Here is a 16104-nt window from a genome sequence, read left to right as displayed (position 1 = left end):
CTCAAATAAATTTGTTAGTCTCTAAGGTGCCACAAGCACTCCTCGTTCTTTTTGCATGTAATTAAAGTATATCAAAATACATATGCACTGGCAATCTTGATCATGGCATTTCCTAACTTTTGAGTGCCTGACTCGTTACCCTTAGTGTTCTTTTAATGGCATTTTTTGGCTGGAATACTATAAAAGATACTGGTGGTTAAATGATTTTAATCAAATGACAGTTTGTAAGGAGAATCATGTATCGGCTCAAGTTGCTCATACTCACCATTCCTGTACCATTAAGAGGGATTTAAATTGCAGCTAGTTAGTTGTAAAGCTTTGCTTGGAGATTGAGTCCTGTATCATTCTATAATTAAACATTTAAAGAAATCTATGAAGTACAATAAGGGAATTCTAAAACTACATTCATTGAGGTTAGAGAGCCTATTTTATGCTTGAAAATGTCAAAAGGTTTCCTTTGAGTAGTCATGTCTTCCCTTGTTTCCATAAAGGAGGGAATATTAGGGTTTTGCTCCATTTTTTGTGTGCTTATAGTATATTCATATGCATTATGCTAGGCTGGCAAATTCTCACACAGACTATAATCTGTATATAATATACTATCCAGAAACATAATAGAGATGTTAGGAATAGAACATTTTCTATATATGATCATAAGATATCTACACTTAACTTAATATTACAAAAACAATTTGGATGTATTAGTTCATATATTTACATTTAAATAAAATCTGGGAATGATTCAAGACAAAAGTTTTTGCATACATATAAAAGCAAGATTAAATTATCTTCGGAGGGACAGTTTTGGGCATTTGTATGGTTGACTACTCATGAACAAACTGCAGTGTTCATCTAGTGATCTTTAATTGTATATTAAGTTCAGAAAACAACTGTGATTATCTAGGTTACTACTTCAAATACTATCCCCTATCATATTTGTACTGATTAGAACATAATGTGTAGCTAATGAGACTCAATCTGATGTCTACACTGTTGGTACATGCCTATTGTGAAAAGTCATATATTACACAGACAGCTCCCCTGCATTTGGTTTACAACGTAGAATTCCCTATACAATTTCCCCTCCCTGCCATTCTGTGTGCAGAGTTTGATTACAGGTTTACCTTGATTTACTGTGTTCAAGGTAAATATAAAAAAAACATATTCTGTGTAATGATGCCACCGTGGGATACATATCTTAGCATATATCAGTAATATTGCTAACTTATTCATCTGTTTGTTTAGTACTTGCATTGCACTTGGGGTTGTGCAATGTCCTAAAATAAAGAAACACCCTGTCTCAACAGCTTAGGACAAAAATGATCAAACATCTGATTCTACAGACAGGTACACAAACAAATAGTTTTACTTACCCGATAACCCCATTAACTATTGTGTGTCTGGGAAGTATCTAGAACTTCAATGGAACTATTAGTGCTAGTAAAGTTACACACATGCAGAAGTGTTTCCAGGACTGGGCTCTTGTTTAAGCATCTATGACAATATTTAGACACAGAGGAAGACACCTTGGCCCAAAAGTCATTGACAAAACTCCCACTGATTCCAATAAGGCCAGTATCTAATCCCTAAAAATATGCAGCCTGCTTTTTAAAGGCACTGTGTGGCCACAGCTCCTATTTACTTCATTAGGAAATGCAGATACTCAGCATCTCTGAAAACAAGCCCATGTTTATTTAGATCCATATGTACGGATTTAAGGTGCCGCATTGTAGGCCCCACAAGATTGAAAGTTTTCCCTTAATGTATTGGTGAGCATTGCACTATACTAAGATATTAAAAGTATAGTCCTGCCCCAAAACGTTTATAGCCCAGTGGTTCGGAGGCACAGTATGTAAGTTAAAACCATACAGGCTCAGAGGTAATTTATGGCCATCTTTTTAAAACTACTTATGCTCACTTTCTTTTTTTCCAGGCGTAAATGCGTAGCTTGGTCTTTTGGACACAGATGCATTTTACACATTTCCTGCTGTCTTTGAAAGTTGTGCACTCCCCTTGTGTAAGTGGCAAGCTATTTCTGGGATAGAAGCCCAGTTTGTCTATTGAAGAAAAACAATTACACGTAACGTAAACGGCAGCCTTTTCACTCACATACATGGGTCATAAATGAATGCAGAATATTGCCATTAGTTAGGAACTCCAAGAAGCAGACAAAAAATCTCATTCTAGGAGGCCAGACTCCCAACAGGAATATTTTTAAGAGAGATCCATGTTGAACTTCAAACTGTCTGTGCTGTGTATAATATTTCAAATATGAATGGCCAATAGGGCATTACTTCTTTTTTTTCTGAACCAAAGTTTGTATGTTTCTGGCAATGGTTCTGGGAAGATCATGGCTTTATTAGCTAAAAGCCTCATTCAGAAAATAACTATATCCTAGCTTTAATGGATAAACAGCGATAGAATCCCTTAAGTGACGTACATTAAACCTTCTTATTTTAACATAAATTCTATTTTTTTCAGTGTATTAAAGACAGTTTTCTTTTTGATTGGTTTCTCTATGGTTTGTGTGTTCCTTCTCTTCTCTTTAGGCTACCTTCAAGAAAAATGAACCTTTTTTCTCTACAGGAAGTTAAAATTCTTATAAAACATGTGATGAAATCTTGTGATGTTGAAAAGTTAACCTTATGATTTTAAAGCTGATCTCTTTGGAAAATATGGCTCTTATTTCTAGCTATATTTAATATTCTTTTAGCTCAAAATATTTGGCATGATTTCTCAGAAATGCCATTTTGCTGGGGGGAAAAAGAAAAAAAAAAGGTTTAGAGGATCAAGTCTGCTGGGCTCTTTCCATTATTTACATACTGGTCACAATACTGGCAACATTTTAAACCACTACAACATGGTTACTCAGTTTCCATAGTCAAACTGGCTCTTTGTTTCAGGAGATGGCCTGTAATTAGAAGGTAACTGACATTATGTCACATTTCTGTACATATCAATGGGAAATAATATTGGCTGTGAAAAAAGTATCCCCCCCAGGGTTTATCATGAATTTAGCCTTGGTTGCTCTCATACAAGGCTGTGTCAAGGTCAAGTTCTTTTACTCAGTAATTCTTGTAAAGAATCTGTGCTTAGTATGGGGGTTCTAACTGAAGTCCTTGGCAGTACACTCTGCAATACATGTATTTCATTAATATCTTGCTTATTAAGGACTTGATTCAGCTCCTATAGAAGTTTGTCCACTGATTTCAATGTGAGCTGGATCAAGCCCCAGAAGACAGACAAGCTAACAAAAAAAAAAAAAAAAAAGGGGGGGGGGAGGAAAGCACATCCGTTTAATACACTAAATACGTCCCCGAGATTAACAGCTAATCTGAGAAGACGGATGCTGAAACTTATTTTGGGAAGCTACTTTATTTTCCTTGTCTCTGTCAATAAGGGCTTGATCCAGCAAAGGTGCTGAGCATTCTTGCCTAGATCCTCAGGCTCCTGACATTGAAATCAATGGGAGATAGCCACTTAAATACCTTTGAGGGGCTGGGCCTCCGATTGCAATACAATAAAGCACATAAAAAGTCTTGAGAAAGAAAGAATGAGCGGGGACCCAATCACAGTCTTCAAAGAGATTAAGGGCTGTTATAAAGAGGACAGGGATGGATTGTTCTCTATGCCCACTGAATATAGGACAAAAAGTCATGGAGCTCAATATGCAACAAGGGAGATTTAGGTTAGCTATTAGGAAAAACTTTCTAACTATAAGGACAGTTAAGCACTGGAATAGGCTTCCAAGGGATGCTGGGAAGTCACATCACTGGAAGCTTTTAAGAACAGGTTGGACAACCACCTCTCAGGGATGGGTCTAGGTTTGTCCTGCCCCAGCGCAGGAGGCTGAATTAGATGACCTCTCAAGGTCCCTTACGGCCCTACATTTCTAGGAATCTGATTCTACATAAGCACATGCTTAACTATCACCACTTAACTTAACAAACTGCTCCACTGACATCAGTGGGACTGCTCACATGCTGTACTAGTGGATCAGACTCAGAGCGCTCAGTCCCGTGCAGAATCGATGGTCTGTTACAAACTAGGACAAAAGTGATTGTTTTGGCATCTCTTCAAAATGTACCTGGATTGATATGATCAGAACATTAAAGGAAAGCACTTTACTAAGGAAAGTAAGATTTAGCTAAAATGTCCAACTATTTATGAAGGGTTAGATTCTGACACCCTGATTCATTTTGAATAGCACTTTAGTCCATGAACAGTCCCATTGACTTCAGTGGGGCTGCCCTAGAAGTGAGGTCCTGTGAATAAGTCTTTGAATCTGGCCCTAAATCTGTTTCAGACACTGAGGGGGAGAGTCTATGCAGCTCCTCTGTGCTGCACATCTTAGAACCCGAAGTCCAGGGGAAGTCAGGGCGAAGGTGGGTTTGCCACTTTTGTACCCTTGCCCTTCCCGGGGCTGCTTCAAGGACCCTGGGAAGCCCTAAGTTTTGGCAGTTTTCCTGGAGCTACCCCATTGGTTGTTGCATTGCCTGGAATCCCCACATTGGTGCTGTGGCCCTGCCCTGACACACCTGCACTGCTGCCAGCCTTCCAAGGCTTGCAAAGGAGTTCTCAACAGGCAGCTGTATGGCTGTCTTTTGTAGTGCCTGAGCCAGAGGAATGCTCCTTCAGCCAGAACTAGAGCTTTTAGTGCCACTTGATGCTACTTTCACAGTAAAAAAAGAGCTGGAGCAGGGTAATGATCTCACCCCCAAACTCTGCAAAGGCCTTGTAAGTCAGTCTCAATGGGAGACTGTCCAAGTAAGATACATTAATCCCTTTGAGTATGATTGAATATGCTAAAACTGGTACAGAGTACTAAATAAAAATGAGCAGAACAGATTATTACATACCTGTGTTACTCAAATAGTGTATACCTTAAGGGTATAATATTGGGCTCAACATTAGAGAAAATTGGTTGATCACACAATGCCTGATATTTCTTAATGATATCTATTTTGTGATATGTATACCCTGCCAGCATTATTTAAAGGAAATCTGATATTCAGAAATAGGCACTGATTGGAAAAAAAAAAGGGGAAAAAAACCACCCCAAAGATATACACTAAAAATAAAGTACTGAGTAAAAGAATGGATCACATTATTAATGTAGGATATAGCTTCATGTGAGTGAAAAATCCATACAGTAGATTGCATGGTGGCAAAAAACAATTTGATCCTATACAGGAACCTTTCCTGTCTTAATTTTAATAAATAATATGTCAAGTCCTGAGGTTCTTTCTTAGGCTTTCTATAAGGGCATATCCCTGTACTCACATGGAGCTCATTGCAGGATCAGGACCTTAGTTATTTCTCAATCCTTACTCAAGGAAGCTTCTTTTGATTTTGATGGGAGTTTGCCTGAATAAAGAGTGAATTACAACTGAAGAATCTCAGGATTTGACCCAGAGGATTTTTCCTTTTGTACTGAGCTGTTCTTTCATTTCTCTTGCTCTTTGTATTTGCTGCTTAACTTATCTTTTCATCTCATGTTCATAGTTCTGTATAATTTAGTTTTACTAATATTTTACCAGTTATTATAACCCTTTAGTATTTCATGTATCTTTACTGATCTATGCCTACACTTGATAAATATGTATAGTTTCTTAAAAAAATCAATAAAGAGTTAAAATAAAGTCATGCATTACACTAACAATGGCTGGCTATCTTTTTAAATCAAGCCGCACAAACTGCACGTCCACTATCATGGACTATTTTGCAAGCTACATTATTTTCAATAGCTTTGTCATAATAAACATTTAAAATGTTCTATTCCATCTCTTATTTCAATACATTGTATTAAAGGAATGTGAGGCATTTACTCATTCACTTGGCTCAGAATAAACCACAACATTTTATAGGGCTACAAACATACTCATTACATCCAGCTTGTTCAAAACACTGTTTCTTGTACGCTTATTAGAACTTTATTAGAAGCTTAGCAGATTCCTGCCTCTGTTGCCCTCATCTTCCCTCTCCCATTCCCTTTGATTATCTGTTACACCCACTTGTTGTGTCTTGTCTTAAATTAGATTTTAAGTATTTTGGGGCAGGGACTGCCTCTGAGCATGGGCTAGAGTTTGCTTTTAGGGCGGCCCAGCCCTGAACAAGGGGTAGTTTGTAATCTGTACTGACCCAGGAGTAAACCTGGAAGGTGTTGTGACTCAGAGATACACCTCTGCATCACAATTCCTTCCCTGCATTCTCCTTGCTCTGGAGTTAGCAATTTGCTCCTGGCCTATTCCAGCAGCAAATTATGCAGTACCCCAGTTGGCTGAGCTGAACTAGTTAGAATGTGGTGGGGGTTCGGCAAAGCTTCTGCCCACTCACCAACTCCAAGGAGATAGTAAATGGACTCATTGCCCTGCTTATCCCTATGTGCCAAGGACCAGGTGTAAGGGGTGGGGGCAGTTCTTACTCCCTCACACTCACAGTCTAGCCACCTATCACTATTACTCAAGATTTGTAATTTATGTCCTGAAGCACGAGGTCTGTTATTCCCTTGAAACATTTGTGACTTAATTTCCCAGCTTAGTGCAGCTATTGATTTCAAACTTGTATCTATCCACTCCACTTTTTAATCCTATTAAATGGTTGCCATGTTTTCCTGCGGCAGTGAATTCCACAGGTTTGCTAAAAGTTTTAATTTTGCAATGGTCAGTTTCATTGAATGCCCCTCTTCCAAAGGCTATCTTGATCCATTGATATCCACTCAGAATGCTGCTGCAAAGATTATTTTCCTAGCCCATTGCTTTGACCACATCACCCCTCTTTGCATCCCTTCACATCACAGACTCTTCTCTATCGTATCTAAGTTATGTGTCTTCTCCTATGAAGCTCCTCACACTTAGGAAAAGCCCCCAATAAATGTCCACAAAACTCATTATGCTCCTTCATAATCTTCCTTAAAACTCTCCTTTGCCATGAGGCCTACAAAAAAAACTCTGATAAGGCTTAGGCTGCTGGTGCACTACGACCACTGCCTATCATGCTGGCCAATATAGTCTCATAATTTCCTTATACGCCCCCCCCCCCTTATCTGTATCTATCTATTGTTTCTTGTCTTTCTTTTAGCTCCGTGTTTGCATAGCACCTAGCACAATTGGGTCCTGGTCCATGACTGAAGCTTCTAGGAGTTATGACTATACAGATAAACAACATAATAATCATTGAAAAGGAATGCTCGACTGATTTACATTAGTCGAGTCACTATTTTGTATACCTTTGTCATGTCACCTGTTCTCTCCTTCTCTAGTGCAAATCTTTTAAATCTCTCATTGTAAGCCCCTTGTCAAGTAACTTGTGATTTTCTGGGCCTTGTCACTTTAATTGGAAATGTCCTATGGAGTACACTAGAGAATTCTATTTCTGCTATAGAATTCTAACAGACAATTATCCTTCTATTAATTTTGATAAGTTTTAAAAATTTCAATCAAGCCATATTATTTTTCTTTAGAACCTGACTGGTTTCACTGCTTTTAAGTTTTGTAGGAGTTTTCCGATAGGTCAAACTTAACAATATCCATCTTGAAAAAAGATAAAAACAAAAGAGGATGCATTAAAGAATGCATCATAAATAACACATCAAAGATATTATTCCATTTATCCTTTTCTACTGTAAACTAGCATCATTTCTGCATTTTCACTGCCATTGTCCACTGAGAAAATACTTCCACTGAACAATATTTTCCTTACAACTGTGTTGGAAATGTTTACTTCTAGTTGATTTTGTGTATGAAAAAATTAAGTTAATTATCACACTAAAGCACTATTTCACACCTGTGGTTTCTTTTTAGGTTATAATTGTACCTAGTGTAGTAGCCATGTTAGTCCCAAGATATTAGAGATACCAAGTGGGTAAGGTAATATCTGTAATTGCTCAGGTCTCAGACAGGAAAGCCATTGAAATGAAATAGTATCAGAGAAAGATAATGGAAAAGCTCTAGGTGGGATTACCCTAATGTAATCAACAAAGTATGTTGTAGGAGAAATTACATAGACTCATCTGACTATCCATGATCTGTGAGCAGTTTGATAGGAAATGTGTCTTCCTCTGTGTTTGGAAAGTGCTTAGCACATTCTAAATAGTGATAAAATGGCCAATATGCTAATCAGCTGGGAGTCCAACCTACCTGTAGCTAAGTCTTCTAAATGAAAACAAGGGTGAGTGTGAAGCAGAGGTTAGGAACTCAAAGGATGGGCCCAGACTCTTACAGGTTTGTCTCACATACACTGCAGCTATGCCTGGCTCCTAGTAAAGGAGAAAGACAACATCAGGCTGTTACTACGATTTTAATAAGATCAACCAATTTAACAAATGAATTTCTATCTAATTTCTTAATCAGACATCCTAGGCAGACTCTACATCTCTGTTTCTTTATACTAATAGTACTTTGTGCTGTCCGAGCTTTGCCATGTGCATAGCAGTACAACATCCTGTATAATTACCCTTTGACTGCGTGGCATATTTAAGGTGGCTTCTTCTTTGAACTTTTTTAAGGCTCTGCTCCCAGTTTCACCAGGACAACTCTATTTCTTTCTATGGTGACTTGCTCCCTGTGCAACCCCACCGCAGTCAATGAAATTACACAGGTGTAACAGCAGAAATGTGGTCTCTGGCTTTCAAATATAGGGGACATTGGTCATACCATTAAGCCCGACACAAGGGCCTTTTAATTTAAATGTAATCTGCAAAAGACCAAATTACCAGCAACATGTTCTCATTAATTCCTGTAAGGGATGCTCAGGCTTTGACCCCTTATTGTTCTCCTTATCGGGAAGTGGCTGAGTCATAGTATTAATAAGCCATCACTCACTTAAATGGTCATTCACTGCTGCATGGACTAAAGATAGGCTCATCCTTTTGAAGTGGGACTGGGCAAGCAAGGCTGTTGTAATGGGCTGTGATTATTTTCACTATGAATGCTCCTCTGGCTTTGAAAAATTAAAAGGAGCGCTCGTTTTCTTTCTTGAGTATTTCTCACACTGGCAAAAAAAATGAACACTTTGAAATGTAAATGATTTAATCTTTGCAAACCTCTGCCTCAGAGGGAGCTACGACTTCATTTACAAAATGAAGACATTTTAGGAAATGATTATCATTGTAAAATTGAGGCCAGCAGGGGGTCTGAGTTCAAACTCTTAGGATATCAGCAGTGTAACAAGTTTGATCTTCCTTATGGCATTGCTCGCATTTGCTCGTGTGGGTTCCAGCAGAGAGATATTGTAAATGGGAATTTGTTCCCAGTAGTTTCGCTTAGTTAAATAAAATAGTTCTGCTCATTGTTTAAAAAAAGCCAAGCTAATAAAATTCATGGCAAATAAAAAATAAGATTACAATTATTTGGATTAGTACACAGTATGTGTATGTATGTAATTTAGTACTTGAAAAGTACCGACAGCTCTGAAGGTTGAACTCCTTTGTTTATCCACAACATAGGCAACAGTAGTGTTATCTTTATCATACTGTCCTACAAATGTGTCTCAGACCTGATCTGGCAGGACCACCCCAAGTGGGGAAAGATATTTTATTTAAATGTAACCATTCAGTCCTTGGCCTCCTCTGTTAAGACTCCCAAGAAGGGTAACAATTAATGCTGGGGTAGTACTGGTTTTTGTGATATATATTAGGTCCCTTAGGAACTGGCGGAGACTACTGACTCCCATCACAAAGAGCAGATGGTAACAACTTTCAGTGATTAATAATCTAGACCATGATCTGAAATCTGATCTGGATGGACAGATCCCTGCACGCACATGCAATTTGACTGAGATTAGTGGAGCTCCATAGAGGAAGAGGGATCAGTCTGTATGAATTGCACCTTAGGAGAGAGAAGTTAGAGAAGATTTCCCCAGGTGACCTTAGTTTGGGATTCAATGCTCTCACCCGCTTTACACCAGTGTAACTACACTGATTTCAGAGGAGTTGCTCCCCGTTTTTGCAGTACTGTAAATGAGATTACAGTCAGGACCTTTAACTCATTACCATTCCCCTGAGCCAGCCTGTCTCCCAGTATGATTTACTCAAAAGCATGACTTAAATGTAAAATGTAAAGGCACCAAATCTTCCTCATGAAGAATCCCTACTGTTACTTTGATCTCACTCTAAAAATTGCATGCATGCAACTCTGGCGACATTCAGAAGTTTAAGCACTTGAATGCATCTATGCATCTACACATGCAAGGACAAAATACTGAATTTACCAGTATTCAATATCTGACCATGGTAAAAGTGAGTTGAGAATTAAGGCCTGTGTGTGCACAATGCACACAGTATAGATTGAATAAGCTCTGGAGGGCTAAGCCACGGTGCTGATCCAGAGCAAACTTTTGAGGTTTTCCTTGTACTAATCGCAAGGAGAAAAATATCTGCATTGTGTTTTAATATTCTTTAAAGAGAGAGAAAATTTGCACTTTGGTTAAAAAAATCTGTTGAAAATGTCCACAGCGTGTAGAAAAATAAAGAAACTTTTTAATAGGATGCAAAAAAAAAAAAAAGTGTAAACACCATCCAGTCTAAAGCCAGGCTCATTGCTTACTGTTTTTCTGGGCTTAAGCAGGTGTTTTGTTCATGTGCACTGAAGTGTGAGGCAGCTGTTCTCTCTAAGGTATGAAGGAGTCCATTGTGAACAACAGTCAGCTTTGGTTCCAAGGCAAGTTTGTAAATTGGACAATCCTAGTAACAGAGGTAAGTTCCACACACTTCCTTTTGGACAGGACTTCTTTTGCTTAGTTGAGCTACACACCTGACAGGTGTTGCAGTCTCAGAGTCAAAGATGAGGGTGTGTAACCAGAAACAAAGGTGAGAAAGAAAGCCCTGTGGAGTAAATCTGGTCTTTAGCACACAGCATGTCAACTGTATCTAAATGATTGCAGTACAAAAGTGCTATTTGGTGGTTTTTATGAGTTCTAAGTGCCACTGACCTGAAAGATACTCATTCAGTGGAGGACTGACCTCTCACTGTTGAGTACTATGTCCTATGATATTTTAAATTGCTAAATACATATGATGCCTATAACAGAAGATTACTCTGTTGGCTGATGGGCACTGTGGCTAGACAGGAGGCTATGGGACTGATGAGTATGAAGTATGAATATGTAGGCTAGTGATGAAATAGCACTGAAGAGGGCTCCTGAAAATTATACTAGACTGTGAGCTCTCTAGGGCAGACTGTGTTTGTTTTACTCATTTGTACAGAGCCTTGCACAATGGAGCCCTTATCCCAACTGTAATAGAAATAAGTTTTTTTTAATGGACTGTAGCTAGTCAAACTCCACTGAGCATTCCAGTGAATTCTGAAACCTCAAATCTCAAATCGATAGGGTCTGACTTCCTCAATCTCTAAGGAGATTTGATTTGATAGTTACTGTAAATTTTTTCTCTCAGTCCTGACCAACAAGACTTACAAATACTGAACCCTGATTATTTTTGCAGGCCAAGAAAAGAGACTGTAAGGGGTTTTAGTTAAAGCAGTGTTGCCAACTCTCATGATTTTGTCATGAGTCTCATGATAATTATTGTTTTCCTTAAAGCCCCAGCTCCTGGAGTCAAGTGGATATGTGATGACTTCAGCCTTTGTTCTTAAAGAAAAAGTAAGTTTCTAGCTCTCGTGGCTGTGGAGAAAGCTTCAAAATGTGACCCAGTGCACCCTCAAAAGACTCAAAAAGCAGCAGGCAAATAAAAAGTACACCAATTTTTTTTTAACATAATCTCATTATTTTAAAGCCAATCTCATGATTTTGGTGAGCCTGCCTCATGATTTTTGAACGTTTGGGGTTGGCAATACTGTTAAAGTTCCTCCATCAAATGCGTTTATACACAGTATTCGTATAGATCAAACGTCTCAGTATGACTATCACCCTCCATGGACTGCCATTAAACGTGTGGCAATAAACTAATGACAATAGTCATCTTTAACCTAAGTTCCTTTTAGCTCAGCATTTTGGACAAATAACTCACTGTTTTACACTATGGGTTGGGGGAAGCTGAAATAAATGTGCAACATGCTGCTTCATTCTCTATTAGTGAGCTTCTAATTTTAACAAAGTAGGGAATTTAGCTACTGGGATTCTAGAAGAATTGACTGCTTTGAATTAACCTGCAAATACTTTGCTATGGTTAATTCACTATCGACGCAAACTATTTCCAAGTTGTTGTTTTCTTAATATTGTCTTTAGTGGCAGATATTTTACATATTAAAAGTATTTTTCATGTTAGCCTAATGAACGGCTGCTGTAATCCACCAGGGGAACATATATTTGAGGTTTCATTCATGCTTTATAAAGTATTGTCACAGTTAAGCACAAAGGAATAATCTGATTGTTTCCCAAATAGCAAGAACAAATCGTGATTGAAGGATTCCTTCTATTTAAATCTATGCTGTGCAAAGCCTATTGAGCATGTTATCAGAGTCATCTCTGATGCGTATACTAAGTACACAAAGCTGCTGTATAGATGCCATTCAAGAGCCAATTTAGTATCAAATGGTCAATATTGCTGACTTGCAGATTACAAATAGCTCAAGATATTTATGTATTTATATTAAATCAGGTTGAGAATAAGAGGCAAAACTCTGGGTCGCTCCATTTGTAATTAAAATAGGTCTGAATTTGAATCGATGTTTTAGGATTTTGTTTGGCTGGGATTTGAAAAGTGCCGCCACTCATCCGGTGCCTTTGCCTTTCACAAAATAACGTGAAATTTGTATAAATGGGCAAAAGAGCATTAGATTACATCACCTCGTAGGTCAGCTGGAAAAGCAAGAGCATTAAGCGTGAGGCTTCCACAATATGTATTCTGATTATGAGAAAGGGGAGTGAAAGGCAAAAAACAGGTGTTACAGGACACAGTGTGAGAAATTATGTTAGGGGATGATTGTAGCAAAGGGGTTAGATTCCCTCTGCTATCTTTCTGTGGTCTGACACTAAAACTACCAGGGGCGGTCCTCATATGTTTGACCTCTGGGCAAAGATAACTCTTTCATACCCTCTGTTCCACTTTTCCACTTTGTATCCAAGCCCTCTGCTATAAAATGTAAAACCAGCACATAGAACATGCTGCTTTGGAGGTCTGCCACTTGCATTCAGGCAACCATTTGTACTTTTGCAGGCGTAATCAATCTCCTGTTGCTATCAGCAGGGGAGTGGAGCTTTGCTGCTTTATGGCTTAAAAGTAGTTTTGTGCAAATTCTACTCTTCCCTCCACCCCCCCCCCCCAGCCCCGCTTTTAGCTCCACTACTTGTAGGATTTTCAGGGACATGGGCTAGAGAGGAGAAAAGAAGCTTGTTTGATTTAAGCATAGAGGGGTTTTTTTGTGTGTGTTTATATTTTCTCTGCATCTATTAAGGGGTGTGGGGGAGAGACTTCATTTATATGTTAATATTAGCCGGCACCCTGACTAAACTGACAGAACTATTTCATGGGAAGCTGACAAATTTTGTCAGCTAGGCTATACTTCCACATCTCAATGGTGGCAATAATCTTGATTAGCAAAACAATTGGGGGGCCAAAGGAGTCCTGCTGCTCCAAAGGCCCTGCTCTCAGGTTACAGTTTGCTAATGTGATGAATCCAGAGAGTCCTTCAAGCTTGAAAAAATTCTCAAAAGCTACTGAATTTAGGCAAATGAAGGGAACCATTTTGGGGGTTGGACAAAAGGGGTTAATTTGATTGACCATGTCTCCATAGTCTTATAATAATCATTTACTTAACAAGTGCACAGAGAATCATTCCATGGAAACTGGTGGAGTTAACAGAGGACGTTCGAATGGAATATCTGTTTATTCCAGATGTATGGGAATTTTAGCCAAAAATCAACCCATCATTTCTGCCTGTAGCATTGGGTCTTACTTACAAACAGCAGCAAAATTAAAAGGGTTACAAACACTTTATGATGGCATCTTCTATGAAGCAATCCGGGCTTCCATTTTTCATTAGCTTGCTGCATTGCTAATTAAACCTTTGGAAATTAATTGCTCTTGTACTGAGGAAATGAAACTGCCTTATAAAGGCTTAAGCAGTCTTATTTTCAGTGTTATTTATGGCACCTATTTCTGCCTGCAAACAAGTTATTTATATCTTCACCTTATGTGAATCAAGTAGGCTTCATAATTACATACAGGATCCACCTTCTGCTCTCATTTACACGTATGTAAAACTGGGGCAGCTCCACTGCGATCAGTGGAGTCACTCTGCATTTGCATTCATCTAACAGAACAAAATTTGGCCCGTTGGAATTACAGGCTCACAGGAATTAATCTGGCTCATTTGGGCATAATATGCAAAATCCAAATGTTAAGAGAATTGGGTGCAACTCTTATCAGAGTTTTTGTGCCAAATTCTACAGTTATATGTGTGTAAGTTGCATGTGTGCTATCAATTAATAAAAAAACAGATCGCGTAAAGGAGATGTAAAATAAAGAAGGCCATCCCACACTTTACTTTACATCCTCTGATAGTTGCTTTCCTGCTACACACACAACTTTGACATGTAATTTACACTCCTTTTTCTATAGAACTCTACATTACCACTGACATTGTGATTTTTATCTCTGTAGAATTTAGCCCAATGTGTACACAAATAATAAGTGTACCTGTGAAATGCAATGATATATGTGTCTTTTTTTGTTTTTAAAAAAGTTTCCTGCCTATGGCAGTCATAGCACATCTTTTAAATTTGCATGGAGCGGCTACACATTGAACTTTTTTAGCTTCAACAGCTCTTAACTCTATAATGTTATTAGATATTCTGCAAGCATGAAGAAGGGACCAGGTCAAATCAGAGAGAAGAACAGGATAAATTATTTGTGCTTTTGCTTCCTGTTCTTTGAAGTTTAGTACCATAAATGCCATTATGGTGGAAATTCAAACTTTTCTAAGCCAGCCACTTGTGACCAATGTGCCATAAATACATTCATAACTCTTCCTTTAAATCTCAAACCTAATTTATTCTGTGTTGTTTAGAAACAACGAGCAAAGTTTTCAAATGTAGTTAACTGTGTACAGTTATTTATTTTAACTCTCTGGGCCAAATTTGTGAGAGCAAATACAGGTGAACATTTTTCAAGCACTGTCTTCTGCACATTCAAGATGTATCATATAAACAAGCAAAATCATTTTATCTAAATAGGCTGTGTGTGTGTATGGTAAATTCTAGTCACCACACTGTTGAAAAATGAACATGCAAAGTTGCACGTGCATAAATGGAAACCAGGTGGAGGCTTCCTTGAAAATTAGAGCCTCCTGTCAATAGCATCATTTTTACGGTGCTTTTACTCCATTGATTTAAATGAAGATACTTCCAATAGACACCAGTGTAGATGAGAGGATGGTTATGTCCCTTATATCTAACCAGGAAATGGATACTTAAACAGCATCAGAAGGTGTCATAACGATGTGGCACTTAATCCTGACTCTACTCAGGCAGAGCCCTCTTTAATGCCAGGTGGAGATCTGCCTGAGTAAAGGGTTCAGGAAGGGGCCCATGGAGCCTTTGAAGACCTTGAACCACATTGGCTAAATCACCATTGTAAACAAACTCTTATTTTTTGCAGATCTTATCCAGCAAAACAATGGTCTTCAGAGATTGACAAGACATATAACAAACAAAATAATCATGAAGAACTAAATCCAATGTCCTAGGGAATTAAAACTACAGCGGGGAGAGGGGTTTACTAACTTGCAACATCCTGGCAACCCGCATCAAGCAGACTTAAAGGAGATAGTTGTTTCCTCTTCTTTTTAACAGCTCTGCTCACAGACTCAGTTTTTTCTGTAGTTCATGTTTCCAGATGTTCATAACTGAATTAATTTTTTAAACGAGCCCAGAGTGCTGTTTTATACCATCTGTCACATGGTGCCATAGTGACACAGAAACACAAAAGGAAAACATCATATTACATCATTGACATCATATTGCTACAACTTCATTAAGAACTAGGGCTGTCAAGCGATTAAAAAAATTAATCGCGATTAATCACACTGTTAAACAATAGAATACCATTTATTTAAATATTTTTGGATGTTTTCTACATTTTCAAATATATTGATTTCAATTACAACAGAACACAAAGTATACAGTGCTCACTTTATATTTATTTTT

The 16104-nt window shown here is 38.2% G+C and overlaps 1 long non-coding RNA gene across 2 annotated transcripts in view; it reads right to left on the bottom strand.

Annotated features, from left to right (window-relative positions):
- Positions 1–8133: 8133 nt before the first annotated feature.
- LOC135975604 (uncharacterized) overlaps positions 8134–16104 on the bottom strand; it is a 374283-nt gene continuing 366312 nt past the window's right edge. For both annotated transcript variants that reach the window (XR_010592550.1, XR_010592551.1), the window contains exons 5-6: positions 15682–15848; positions 8134–8257 (exon numbers count right to left, since the gene is read on the bottom strand). This is a non-coding gene — a long non-coding RNA (uncharacterized LOC135975604). The remainder of the gene's footprint in view (positions 8258–15681; positions 15849–16104) is intronic.

This window comes from Chrysemys picta, chromosome 14, assembly GCF_011386835.1.
Source record: "Chrysemys picta bellii isolate R12L10 chromosome 14, ASM1138683v2, whole genome shotgun sequence".
NCBI lineage: Eukaryota > Metazoa > Chordata > Testudines > Emydidae > Chrysemys > Chrysemys picta.
This window is presented reverse-complemented; position numbering and strand designations above follow the sequence as displayed.